Below are 12,457 nucleotides of genomic sequence, written 5' to 3'. Positions count from 1 at the left end.
TCTTAATTGTTCTGGTCAGTTTCTCTGGAGGCCCCGCACCCAGCTGACCCTTCTCTCTTCCTCCTCCCTCCATGTTGGCTTCCAGGGTCAGCCTCAGCCCTAACCACGGCACTTCTGTGCTTCATCTCTCTCTCCTGAGGCAGACTAAGAGTGATTAAGACAGAATTAATGAAAGAAAATACTATAGTCTCTGCAAACTGAGTGGGTCTATAGGCTACAGAATAGATGTGAATATAAATGGAAGGACCGGAATCAGGGCGGGGTGCTGGCACGTGGCTGAAATCCCAGCATACAGAGGATCATGAATTTGAGTCTAGTCCAGGCTGGACCCTGTCTCAAACAAAACAAAACAAAACAAAACAAAACCAAAAACTAAAGCAAAGCAAAAATGGAAGCACTAAGGGCGTTTGGCCAAGTCTGTGCCTTCTTTGGAGGATATGTGGGGTCAGATTGACGAAAGGGACATTCACATGGCTGAAGTCAGTCAAAGATGAGACAGGAAAGGGTGTGGCAGGCAGATTCAATGGACCTGGGATTTCCCAGGTACACAGGGTCCAAGAATGGCTGAGTTCCAAAAGAATACTATCACTGGTGACAGACAGTCCCTTTTCAGTCTCTTTTGCTTCTACTATGAGAACTTACCAAGTTCTCTGCTAATGTTCCAAGACCAACTTGATCTTACTATGATCTTTCTATGATCGAGAAAGACGGTATATATTTTCCTCAGAAGAAAAAACTGGTCAGTCTCAAAGGAGCTCAGATTTATCCCCAGCTCCATGCTCAGCGGGGTAGAAAGAACAGCAGAGCAGAAAAAACAGAGAGTGGGGTGCTGTAACATAGCAGTGGAACCCCGAGTCTGTGGGAGTAGGAGAGTAGCCTCTACCCATAGTCACATGTCCTGTCCCATACGTAAAGCTCACTATTCAGAAGAGTCATCTGTTGAGAACTGAAGTCGATCAGAGGGAACATTTACTGTGGACCATTCCCGCAGGCCATTAAGACTCCAAATGCGGGCTGGAGAGATGACTCAGTAGTTAAGAGCACTGATTGCTCTTCCAGAGGTCCTGAGTTCAATTCCCAGCAACCACATGGTGCCTCACAACCATCTGTAATGAGATCGATGCCTTCTTCTGGTGTGTCTGAAGACAGCTACCGTGTACTTATATATAATAAATAAATCTTTAAAAAAAGACTCCAAATGCATCCAGGCCAACTCAGGGACACACATTCATTTCCAGCACTCCGATTGTCTCATTTCCACAGGCTAAGGAAGAGCCTACCACATGAGTCACCGGGATGATGTAGGTGCCTGGAAGCCACCTCCTGTTTGTTTCTATTTTGGGGAAAGTTTGCTACTTTAGGGGTCTGGTGACATGCAAGCCCAGTGACTGTTTAAATTGTACCTTCCTTCACCCCTGGTTCTAGTGTTTCATATCCTATATTTTTGGTTGTGAGCCTAGCCTTTAACGGCTGAGCCATCTCTTTAGCCCATTTCATGAGTATCTTATTTTTGGCTATTTGCAAGAGAGAGAAGAGAGAGAAAGGACCAGGTACACTTTTGAGTAGACCTTTAGAGCGAATTTTTCTTTACGTCTGGCTCCTTGCTTCCCTGGATTCCTGTAGTGTGTTTTATGCACATGCAGCTGGGGACTCCTCTTCTAGCTGTCAGGGTCAAAGGGCAAACTTAGGTGGTATTTGAAGCCAGATACAGACAAGTATCTATTCTTCTGAACATGTGACCTGAAATAAGTTGTATAACCCCTTTGAGTTCATTTCTTCACCTATGAAACATCCTGAGGGCTATGTTGTATCCAGAACATTAAGTATGTTTTTTAAAATGCGATATATGACCCTTAAATGTCCTTGGTACTATTCATCCTAAGATTTGCCAGAGAAAAATCAAGCCCACCATTTTGAGCCAAGTTTAAGGCAAGATTTATTAAATATTAAATGCTGACCAAGAGATGGACTTTAGTCAGGACCATTCTCTGAAATCTCCCAGCTGAGAATGGCCCTGAGCCATGTGCTACAGGGGTTTATAAGGATGAACCTATAGTTACTTTCCCATGAGGCTTTGTAAAGAACTACAATTCCCAGCATTCTAAGAAGTTACTAGGCCCTTGGGGCTCACAGGTTAATTTTGGGCATTAAAATACAGCACGGCCCTCTTCCTGACCAGCCTAACTATAGTGAACCACAGCCAACCCTAGATACATGAGGACCTAAAGGTCTCACCTGTTTTGTGTCTTTTTTTCCTTTCTTTTCTTTTTTTTTCTCTTTTCTTTCCTGCTTCTTTTGAAAAATGATTTATTTCTATTTTATGTATATGGGTGTTTCCTCTGCCTGTGTGTCTGGGCTCTACCTGCCTGCAGTGCCCTAAGAAGGTATTAGATGCCCTGAGACTAGAGTTACAGATAGTTGTGAGCCCATTTGGGAGTGTTGGGAGGTGAACCCTGGTCTTCTGCGAGAGCAGCCACCTCTGTAGCCCTTGCTCAAGTCAGGTGGTGCCAATTTCTGTAAGTTTTTCTTTTTGTCCCAAGCTGCCAAAGGCTAGAGGGAAAGTGAGTCAAGCCAGGGCACAACGATGACTCTTTGTTGGTTGGGAACAGTGTCCTGATGTCATTTTGTTGTCTCAACTTATCTCTTAGTGCTTTGTTCTGTTTCAGAAACCTGAAATCACATGTGCATATACACACAAACACTCTCTGAAATTTTTTTTCTTTTCTTTCTTTTTTTTTTTTTTTGGAGCTGGGGACCAAATCTGAAATTTTTTTTTACTTCGTGTGTGTGTGTGTGTGTGTGTGTGTGTGAGAGAGAGAGAGAGAGAGAGAGAGAGAGAGAGAGAGAGAAAGAGAGAGGTGTGTGTGTGTGTGTGTGAGAGAGAGAGAGAAAGGGGTGTGTGTGTGTGTGAGAGAGAGAGAGAGAGAGAGAGAAAGTGGTGTGTGTGTGTGTGAGAGAGAGATGTGTGTGTGTGTGTGTGTGTGAGAGAGAGAGAGAGAGAGAGAAAGGGGTGTGTGTGTGTGTGAGAGAGAGAGAGGTGTGTGTGTGTGTGAGAGAGAGAGAGAGAAAGGGGTGTGTGTGTGTGTGTGAGAGAGAGAGAGGTGTGTGTGTGTGTGAGAGAGAGAGAGAGAGAAAGGGGTGTGTGTGTGTGTGAGAGAGAGAGAGAGAGAGAGAGAAAGGGGTGTGTGTGAGAGAGAGAGAGAGAGAGGTGTGTGTGTGTGAGAGAGAGAGATGTGTGTGTGTGTGTGTGTGAGAGAGAGAGAGAGAGAGAGAGAGAGAGAGAAAGGGGTGTGTGTGTGTGTGTGTGTGAGAGAGGTGTGTGTGTGTGTGAGAGAGAGAGAAAGAGAGAGAGAGAAAAGGGTGTGTGTGTGTGTGTGAGAGAGAGAGAGAGAGAGAGAGAGAGAGAGAGAGAGAGAGAAAGGGGTGTGTGTGTGTGTGAGAGAGAGAGAGAGAGACAGAGACAGAGACAGAGACAGAGAGTGAGACAGACAGAAAGTGAGACACAGAGAGACACAGAGAGAGAGAGTGACAGTGAGGAGGCAGTTAGAGAGGAAAGGACACCTTGTAGGAGTTGATTCTCTCTACGAAGTTCTAGGTTGTCAGGCTCGATGCGAGTGCCTTTCCTCACTCTCTAACTCATCTTACCAGCTGCAACACATCTTTTCTCTCAACTCCCCATCACCTTCATTTTTTTTTTCAAGGAATTATGGGTCACACCTACACGAAACATTGCCCAACTGGAGGTTTCAAAGGCTGATGTCATCTACAGATATACATTTTATGCTCATTCTGCTACGCCTCCTAGACAAACACCACCAGACATACCTGTGTGGAAACAAGTTGTGCTCCCACCTGGGAGGCATTAGTACCTTGGGGGAATATGTGGTGTCTCAATAAGAGGGAATTAGGAAGGACTCACTACTGTAGAACTGAGTCATATCGGGAACATTTATGAAGAGGGACCAAGGAGACAAGGATCCTGAATTAGGTGCGATCAGGAAGAAAGGGTACTCTATAATGCTTTCTTTCCAGAACAGTACCAGAATCTTGCTTCACAATGTAGTGCCTAGTTTCCTTTCATATTCTCTTATGGCTAGCACTGATGCCTTAGTCAGGGTTTCTGTTGCTGGGATAAAACACCATGACCAACAGCACCATGGGGAGAAAGGAGTTTATTTGGCTTATACTTCCATAACACTGTTGTTTATAATTTAAGGAAGTCAGGGCAGAGACTCAAATAAGGAAAAAGCAGGGGAGCAGGGGCTGAGGCAGAGGCCATGCAGGAGTGCTGCTGACTGGCTTGCTCCCTATCGCTTGTTCAGCTTACTTTCTTATAGACCTCAGGGTCCCTAGCCCAGGGATGACACCACCTTTAAAGGACTTAGCCCTCCTTTTGGAGGTAGTGTCTTAATTAAGGCACCCTCCTCCACATGACTCTCACTTGTGTCAAATTTACATAAAAACTAGCCAACACAACTACCTCAAAATTTCATTTGAACGAATCCTCCCCCAAAGCCTAGGATCACGCAGCAAAGAGGACTTTGCCAGTTGTAGGGACTTTAATCTTGGCTTTTCTAGTTCCCAAAACTGTAAGAAATAAGTCTATGTTCTTTATATATTACTCAGTCTTAGATATTCTGTTACAGCAACACAAAATGAACTGAGATAGACTCCTGTTCTAATAATCTTAAGGGTTTAATGGTTTCTCTAGAGCAAGCTGAATGGAGTTCTAGAATGGGTTCTAGAATCCCAGAACTTGATAGCAGAGATCGGAGGTTCAGGAGTTCAGTGCCATCCTCGGCTACATAACAAGCTTGAGAATAGACCGAGATTGTCATAGACTAAAACAACAAGAAATCCACAGTGAAATAGTAAAATAAGTTTTCTAGAGCATATGCCAAGGAGGAGAATGTCTGGGCCTTGGGATGTCTACATATTAACCTTAGAGGATATTCACATTTTCTCCTCAAAATGAGTTTTCCTTAAAATCAGTTTTTTTGATGTCCTTGAACCACTGAATCCTCAGAACAACTGGTCAGCTCTAAATTTTATTTATTTATTCATCTATCTGCCTGTCTGTCTATCTATCTATCTATCTATCTATCTATCTATCTATCTATCTATCTATCTATCATCTAGGGTCTTGTTATATGTCCCAGGCTGGAGTTGAACTCACCATCTTCTGGTCTCAGCCTCCTACATCTGGGATTATGAGTACGTCCACCACTAGTGTGGGCGTTTGCATGAGAATGGCCCCCATAGGATCCTGTGCTTGAATTCTTGGTTCTCGTTCGTTGAACTCTTTGGGAAGGATTCCAAGGTGTGACCTTGTTGGAAGAGAAGTGTTACTGGAGATGAGCTTTGAGGTTTCAACAACCTACTTTCTCAGAAGTGTCTGCTATTTTTGCCTATCGAGCTCCTTGAAGATTTTGTGGAATTTTTTATTCAAATAGATTGAACACATAGCAAGGGCCGCTATTCTACAACACAGCCTTCTGATTCACAAGTAGGCTTATTTCACTATTGAGGACATCTTTCACCCCTTTCAGTACAGCTTTACAATTTGTATCATCTTTCACATTAGTGTACTTAGCTAATGTTTTACACTGTACTGTAGATGATTGCAAAGGTAGCCACAGTGCCTCCCACCACACCTTATGCCTGCTATTTGCAATGTTTGCTTCCTCTCATCAAGAAGGGAACTGCGACCAGCAAAATGGAGACAGGTAAAAACACGCGATCCATAAGCCCATGGTAGGAGGAGAGAACTGACTTCCCAAAATTGTCCTGTGACCTCTACACATAACAGGTGTGCACTTGCTCTCACACATACGCCATGAGATAACACACATGCATGCGCCCGTGCGCGTACACACACACACACACACACACACACACACCCCATACATGTATGTATACACGCCAACCCTCAATAACAATTGAAAATGATTTTTTTTTTCAAAGAAAAAAGAGACCGCTTTTTCAACTCATCGAAGTCGGACTGGCTTTGTGATTTGCTTTGATTAACAGAATACAGCGTAAGCACTGCTGAAGAACTTCCAGGACCAAGCCTTAGAAGCCTTGCAAAAGTCACTTTCATCTCTTAACCTGTGGGGACTACTAGCTTGGTTTAGGCACAGAGAACACAGATCAACTATTATAGCCGGGGAGTTCTCAACCTACTTGGGCATTTGTCATCAGACACGTGAAGAATTCAATCACCCAGCTCCAATTCAAGCGGTTGGATGACACAATCATATAAATGACCCCAGGAAGCCACAGCCAATGAATTGCCTCTTTGAGTCCAGCACAAATTGTTAATATGAGGAACTGCAAGCAAATAAAATTGTTATTGTTTTAAGTCACTTAGTTGCAGAGCAGATGGTGACCTTTGCTACATAGAAAAATTGTCTCATTTAAATAAAGTGACAATTTCCTCTTTGTTATTATTTTTTTACTCTATCGGTACAATATTAAATATGGTCGTGGTCGTTTACTTCTTTATTTTCAAAAGGGTTATTTCTGATGTATAACTGTGAATAATGTACACTGTGTTTTTTTAGATGTTATCAGAACTTAAAAGTTTCCTTTCCTTTCTTTCTTTTCTACTCTACTAAAAACTTTAAAAAAAAATAACTTTGTAAAGTTTATTTTATGTGCATTGGTGTGAGGGTGTCAGATCCCTTGGAACTGGAGTAACAGACAGTAACGAGCTCCCATGTGTATAGTATGGATTGAATCTGGGTCCTTTGGAAGAATAAACAGTGCTCTTGACCACCAAGCCATGTCTTTAGCCCTACTTAAATTTTTTTTAGTCAAGAATAAACATCAGATTTTTACAAATATTTGTTTTGCAATGTTTTGAGATGATTTGTCTCCTTTAATTTGTTAGTGTGGCCAGCGATATTTATGAAAGGTGACGGGAATGCTGGTGTCTTGGAGTTCTCCTAAGAGCAAGTTGTAAAAGCCTGAGTCTGATCGCTGAGTTATTCTTAGGCTTCCTGTTCACCGGTAATTTCTCACTCCCTCACGTGGTTTTGTTACTGTCGTCAGTAACAGTGTTCAGAGGATGTCAGTGCCGTATCTTTGAACTTCCAGAACTGAGCATCAAATAAATCCCTTCTCTTTTTAAGGCTTACCTGCTTCAGGTGCTTCGTTTCGGTAATTTAAAAAAGAAAAATGGATCAGTGAGAAAGGCATTTTGGTAAAGACAGGAGGAGCTGATGTTGACTCAGGTAAGCAGGAAGTAAGGCTATGCTACTGCTTGTGTATCTTTCTAGATGTCCTCTTTATTTTAATATTAATTAATCAATTAACTAACTGACTTCCGGTTTTTCGAGACAGGGTTTCTCTGTGTAGACACGAGGAATTCATTTTTCATTTTATATCCACTCAGAAACTAGACACTGGAGCACTTGCTCTCTATCCTGAGTATAGGGTACTCAGCTTCTGCAGCTAATTCACCCAACCTAGCTGGATGTAAGGCTAGCAGCTGCATCCTCTGGTTAGCGCCTCAATAGGGACACAGCAGGAAGCTAGGTAAAGGCAGGGAATTGTGGGAGAAAAGGGGCGGGGAAATTATTTCTGCTCTTTGTTCTCTGTACCTGGAAGACTCTCGGAGCCTGTGTTCACTTGTTGAAAAAACTCAGTGCAAGTCTTCACATGAAGTCAATCATAAATTGAATAAGAGGTTGTAAAAGAGAATGCCTACATAAATATAAATACACAAGGAGCAGTTATCTGGCTTAAATTTCACCATTTGTTAACATCTCGCAGGGTCATGGAAAAGTTTTAGACTATAACTAAGCCATCCTTGAAGTTTTGACAAATTGAGTCAATATCTTCTCTCCCGTTTTTTGTACCTGAGGTCTTGTGGTGTGCATTTTTTTTATGACCTTCGATTAATAGTTTCTGTAACCCCATGGAATGTGCCCTAGGTTTTAGAAGTCTGCTGTTATCTCAGAAGCAATTACGAAGTCCTGTTAACAAAGGGACTCCAGCGGTCTCTGTGGGTGTTGCCATTTGGAAACAATGGTAACCCTTGTATGCTAGAAGTTTCTGCAGAGTAAACGCTCTTTGTTTTTGCATACTATCTGAGTCTGGGATCGGTCTCCATCAATTTTTCCGTACCCTAACAGACATTCTCCTTATTTTTATAGTACGCTTATTTGCAGTACTGGGGTATTGAACTCAAGGCCTTGCATTGCTAGACAGGTGCTCTATCATTGCATTACTTTAGTTCCTCTTGTTACCCAGTGTAATTTATTTTGAGACACCGTCTTGCTCAATTGCCCAGACTGGCTTCGAATTCACAATGTAGTCTAAACAGACCTTGACTTTTTGATCCTCCTTAACATATGAGTAGCCTGGATTATGGGTGTGTACCATCACCACGCCCGCCTGTAGTCCATTTGTTTTATATAAATAGCCACATAGCTTCTGTTGGCTTAGTGTTTGCTTAGTATATCTTTTCTTTCAACTTTTCAATATATTTCAATCCAATGGCATATGTAAGGGTTTTTAAAAATGCAATCTACTAGATAAATTTAGATCATTTACAATTTAGCCTTTTCCCTATTATTTAAGTTTTTGCATTTTATTGTCTGCAGTTTTTTTTTTCTCTCCTTTTCTCTTTTCTTGGAAGTTGAAGAATGGATTGGATTTATATCTGTATCCTTAATGTGCTTCCTTCTTTATTGGTAAATAAGTATATACTTAATATAAAACTATAGTATAGCAAGTGGAAACATTATAATAATCGTACATGGATATATGTACTAAAAGTGTATATAGTTTGCTACACAGTTCAAGCTGGGTTGAAATTCCTTGTGCAGCCAATTTTGATCTTGGACCTCTGACCTTTAGGTGTTATTCATTTCTACTCAATGAATACTTATTAAAACCTGAAGTTATTACCTTAACCACTTCCTCTTTCCCAAAGAATTCAAATACGTTGAAATAGTTTAATTCTGGTAAATCCTCTCAACTTAAGCCCTATTATTTGCCTGTATTCTGTTTCCCAGGCTTTGGGGACTGCAGACTAAACACTATCATTTTACAAGGCATTGTTCAGATCCACTTATCATTTACTCACCTGTCCTTGTTTCTCAAGCCTTTATTTTGGCATACTTTTCTGTCACGCATTTTTGTCTACCATTTATGCATGTTAATTATTTCATATATTTGCGAGTTTTAGAAAACATCTAGGGCTAGAGGGATGGCTCAGTGTTTAAGAGCACTGGCTGTTCTTCCAGAGGACCTGAGTTTGATTTCTGGCACCCACATGGTAGCTCATAATCATCTGTGGTTTCAATTCAGGGTATATCTCATGTCCTCTTTTGGCCTCCGAAGACAACGTGTGCATGAGTGTACAGACATACAGAAAGACAAAACATCTATACACATAAAATAAAAATAAAGGAAAAAAATTTAAAAAGGAAACATTATCGATTATCTTTTAAAATAATGGCTTTCCTGGCTGGATGTATTAAGCCAAGCTTTTAATCTCAGCACTCAGGAGGCAGGGCAGGCAGGTCTCTTTGAGTCTGAAACCAGCCTAGTAGTCTATCAGCATACTGAGACTCTGCCTCTGAAAAGACACACACACACACACACACACACACACACACACACACACACACACGCAGTTCCCTGGGGCTGATGAAATGGCTCACCTGCTGCAGAGGACCCAAGCTGGGCTCCCAGACTCTTGTCAGACAGCTTACAGCCACCTCTAACTGCAGCACCAAGGGATGTGACCCTGGAAGGCCTCTGACCTGCAAGGGCACCTGTCCTTATGTGCACATACCCCCACACACATATAATGAAGAATAAGATAAATCTTTAGAAAAAATAATGGCTTCCCTTCCATTAGTCCCTCCATGGAGGTCTGAATAAAATGTGCTACGTTTTCATTCTACGTGACATAACCCTTAGTCTCCTTTTCACATTTTCATCTTCATGTCTTCCGGTTTGAACAGTGTCAGAGCTATGTTCAAGTTAGCTATCCGTCTCTTCAGACTTAATTGATGTGCATTTTAATGCCTTTGGCTACTTTTTGCTGCTGTTGTGCTTCTTTTGAGACATGGTCTTATATTACCCATGCTGTTCTCCTGATCCTCCTGCCCTCGTTTTGTATAATTACATTATTTGATTACTCTGTGTGTGTGTGTGTGTGTGTGTGTGTGTGTGTGTGTGTGTGTCCATGCAACACAGCATTCATGTGGAGGTCAGGGGGCTACTGGTAGGGGTCAGTTCCACCAGCTAAGTTCTGGGGATCAAGCTCAGGGTGTAAGCTTCGATGTCAAGTGCCTTAACCTGCTGAGCCATCTCACCAGCCCTGTTTTTATGAACGTTTACCTTGTTCCTTTTCTGACTCGGTCACTGTTACAGCCTTTGTAGTCTTTGTTGTCTCCTGTTCCTTTCAGCATTCCATAATAAATTGTTTTATGCTCAGTCATGCTCGTTTCCTTATATATTTATTAACCTTTTCTTGTTGTTGTTTATGTTAATTCTTCCCAATGCCTGAGATAGGGCTTTACTATGTAGCCCAGGCTGGCACTAATCTTGTGTCCCACCTTCATCTACATCCCAGTTGCTGAGGTCACAGGCATCCCCATACCCTCTAATTCATCTTTGATTTTAGTAACAGAAAAATTAAATCTCCACAGAAGATTAGCAGTTTCATTGGCCAGCCATCTTGTGCACCTCCAGCAGGGAGCCCCCTTCCTAGGACATCAACTTAATTTATGAATCTCAGATCCAGCTCTTCTTACCCTGCCAGTGGGCTAAGCATAAATTTTCAATACAACTCTAATGCAAACAAACTATGCGGATAATTCCTTATCTTATTAGTACTAAAGCACTCTGGATCTATCTGGATTTCATTTTGTATCTGGTTCTCTGGAAATTCCTCCCGGTAATATAAACTAAATATAGTATACTCAGGCAGGATCGAGCTGTTCTGAAACAGGAAGAACTTTGGAATACCTAGTTTCAAGTATCCAGCCTCAGCTGGGTTAGTCATGACTCCCCTACTGCAATCTGGCTTTCACTCCTGCTCACGATGACTGGGACTCCTTATGCCCCCTTGTTGCCAAATTTAACATGTTCTTTTTTCTTTTATACTTTGGTTTTCTTCTTTCCTGGGGATCAAATGCGAGGCAAGCACCATATCTAGGTGCTACACGTTAATCCCTAACCTTGCCTTTGAATTCTTTTTCATACGTGAAGCCCTCTAAGGTCCTGGCTGTTCTATCACCCCACCCCACCCCACCCCACCCCTTTGATTTCTTTGACACAAGGCATCACTATGTGCTTCAGTTGGTCTTGACCTTGAGGTCGTCTTGGTTGAGCTTTTCAAGCACTGAGATGCTAGACGTGCACTATTAGTCACATCTGTTCTGCCATTCCTGAAAGTCCCTTCTCTGATCATGTGACAGCCTTTCCACCTATACTTCAACCCATCTTTCTCTGTATGCTTTTGTTTTTTAGCCTTCTCTGTGAGATCCTTTCAACTCAACTTCACAAAATACAGTATCTGAGACCCCAGAGGCCTAACGAGTACCTTAAATATCTGAGTACCTTAAATTGTGTCTATTTCTGTTATTGCTTTTACACACTGTGTTATAACAATCTGTTCACTTACTGTCTTCCCCTGTGAGAGTGTTTTCTGAGTAGAAGTCACAGCACAATTACATCTTTATCCCATGTCTGGGATACAGTCAATGGTACACAAACGAATGTTTGTTTAGTAACTAAGAGAACACATGAATGAATGAATGAATGAATGAATGAATGAGAGTGGTGGCTTGGGAATGGATGGTTTGCAATATGGGAAGAAAGTTACGGCAGTAAAGGAAGGTAAGAGAAAAAGGAGATAACTTGTAAATTCAGGTTGTTCGTCTGTTTCGTTTGCTTATGTGGAAATAAAATTATTTCATTTCATCAAAAGTTTATTGAGCATCCAGGTTGTGCTATGCACTCGGCTAGATGCTAAGTGAATACAAAGATGAAGATCAAAACAAAGCAAAACAAAAATTAAAAAAAAAAAAAAACCACTGCCTTACTTACCCCCGATTTAAGGCAAACTTGGCTTGAGTCTGGGAAGCCAGCCCGGCCGGGATTCAGCACCAGGGTGTGGCATGCTCTCGTGCACCCTATCCCTCACCCCTGTACCTCAAGGCTGAGCAACAGGTAGCCCTCTGCATCTTACATCTCCTAGGCTGCCTGCACTGTCACCTACACGCACTATTTTACCGTGGATGAGGCACCTGGGAAGGTTAGTGGACTGTGGGTTCTGGCTAAGGAAGGAGAGCTGCAAACGCGCCTGACACAGGAGCAGGTAGACCATCAGGATGGGGGAGAGAGAGTCGTGCTGCTTGGGTGAGGGGATGCAGGCAAACTAGAAATCTTGGTGCCTGCAGGGCTGGGGGGAAGTGTATTCTGATGTGGAGGT

Source organism: Rattus norvegicus, chromosome 8 (assembly GCF_036323735.1).
Source record: "Rattus norvegicus strain BN/NHsdMcwi chromosome 8, GRCr8, whole genome shotgun sequence".
NCBI lineage: Eukaryota > Metazoa > Chordata > Mammalia > Rodentia > Muridae > Rattus > Rattus norvegicus.
Note: the sequence above shows the minus strand (reverse complement) of the source record.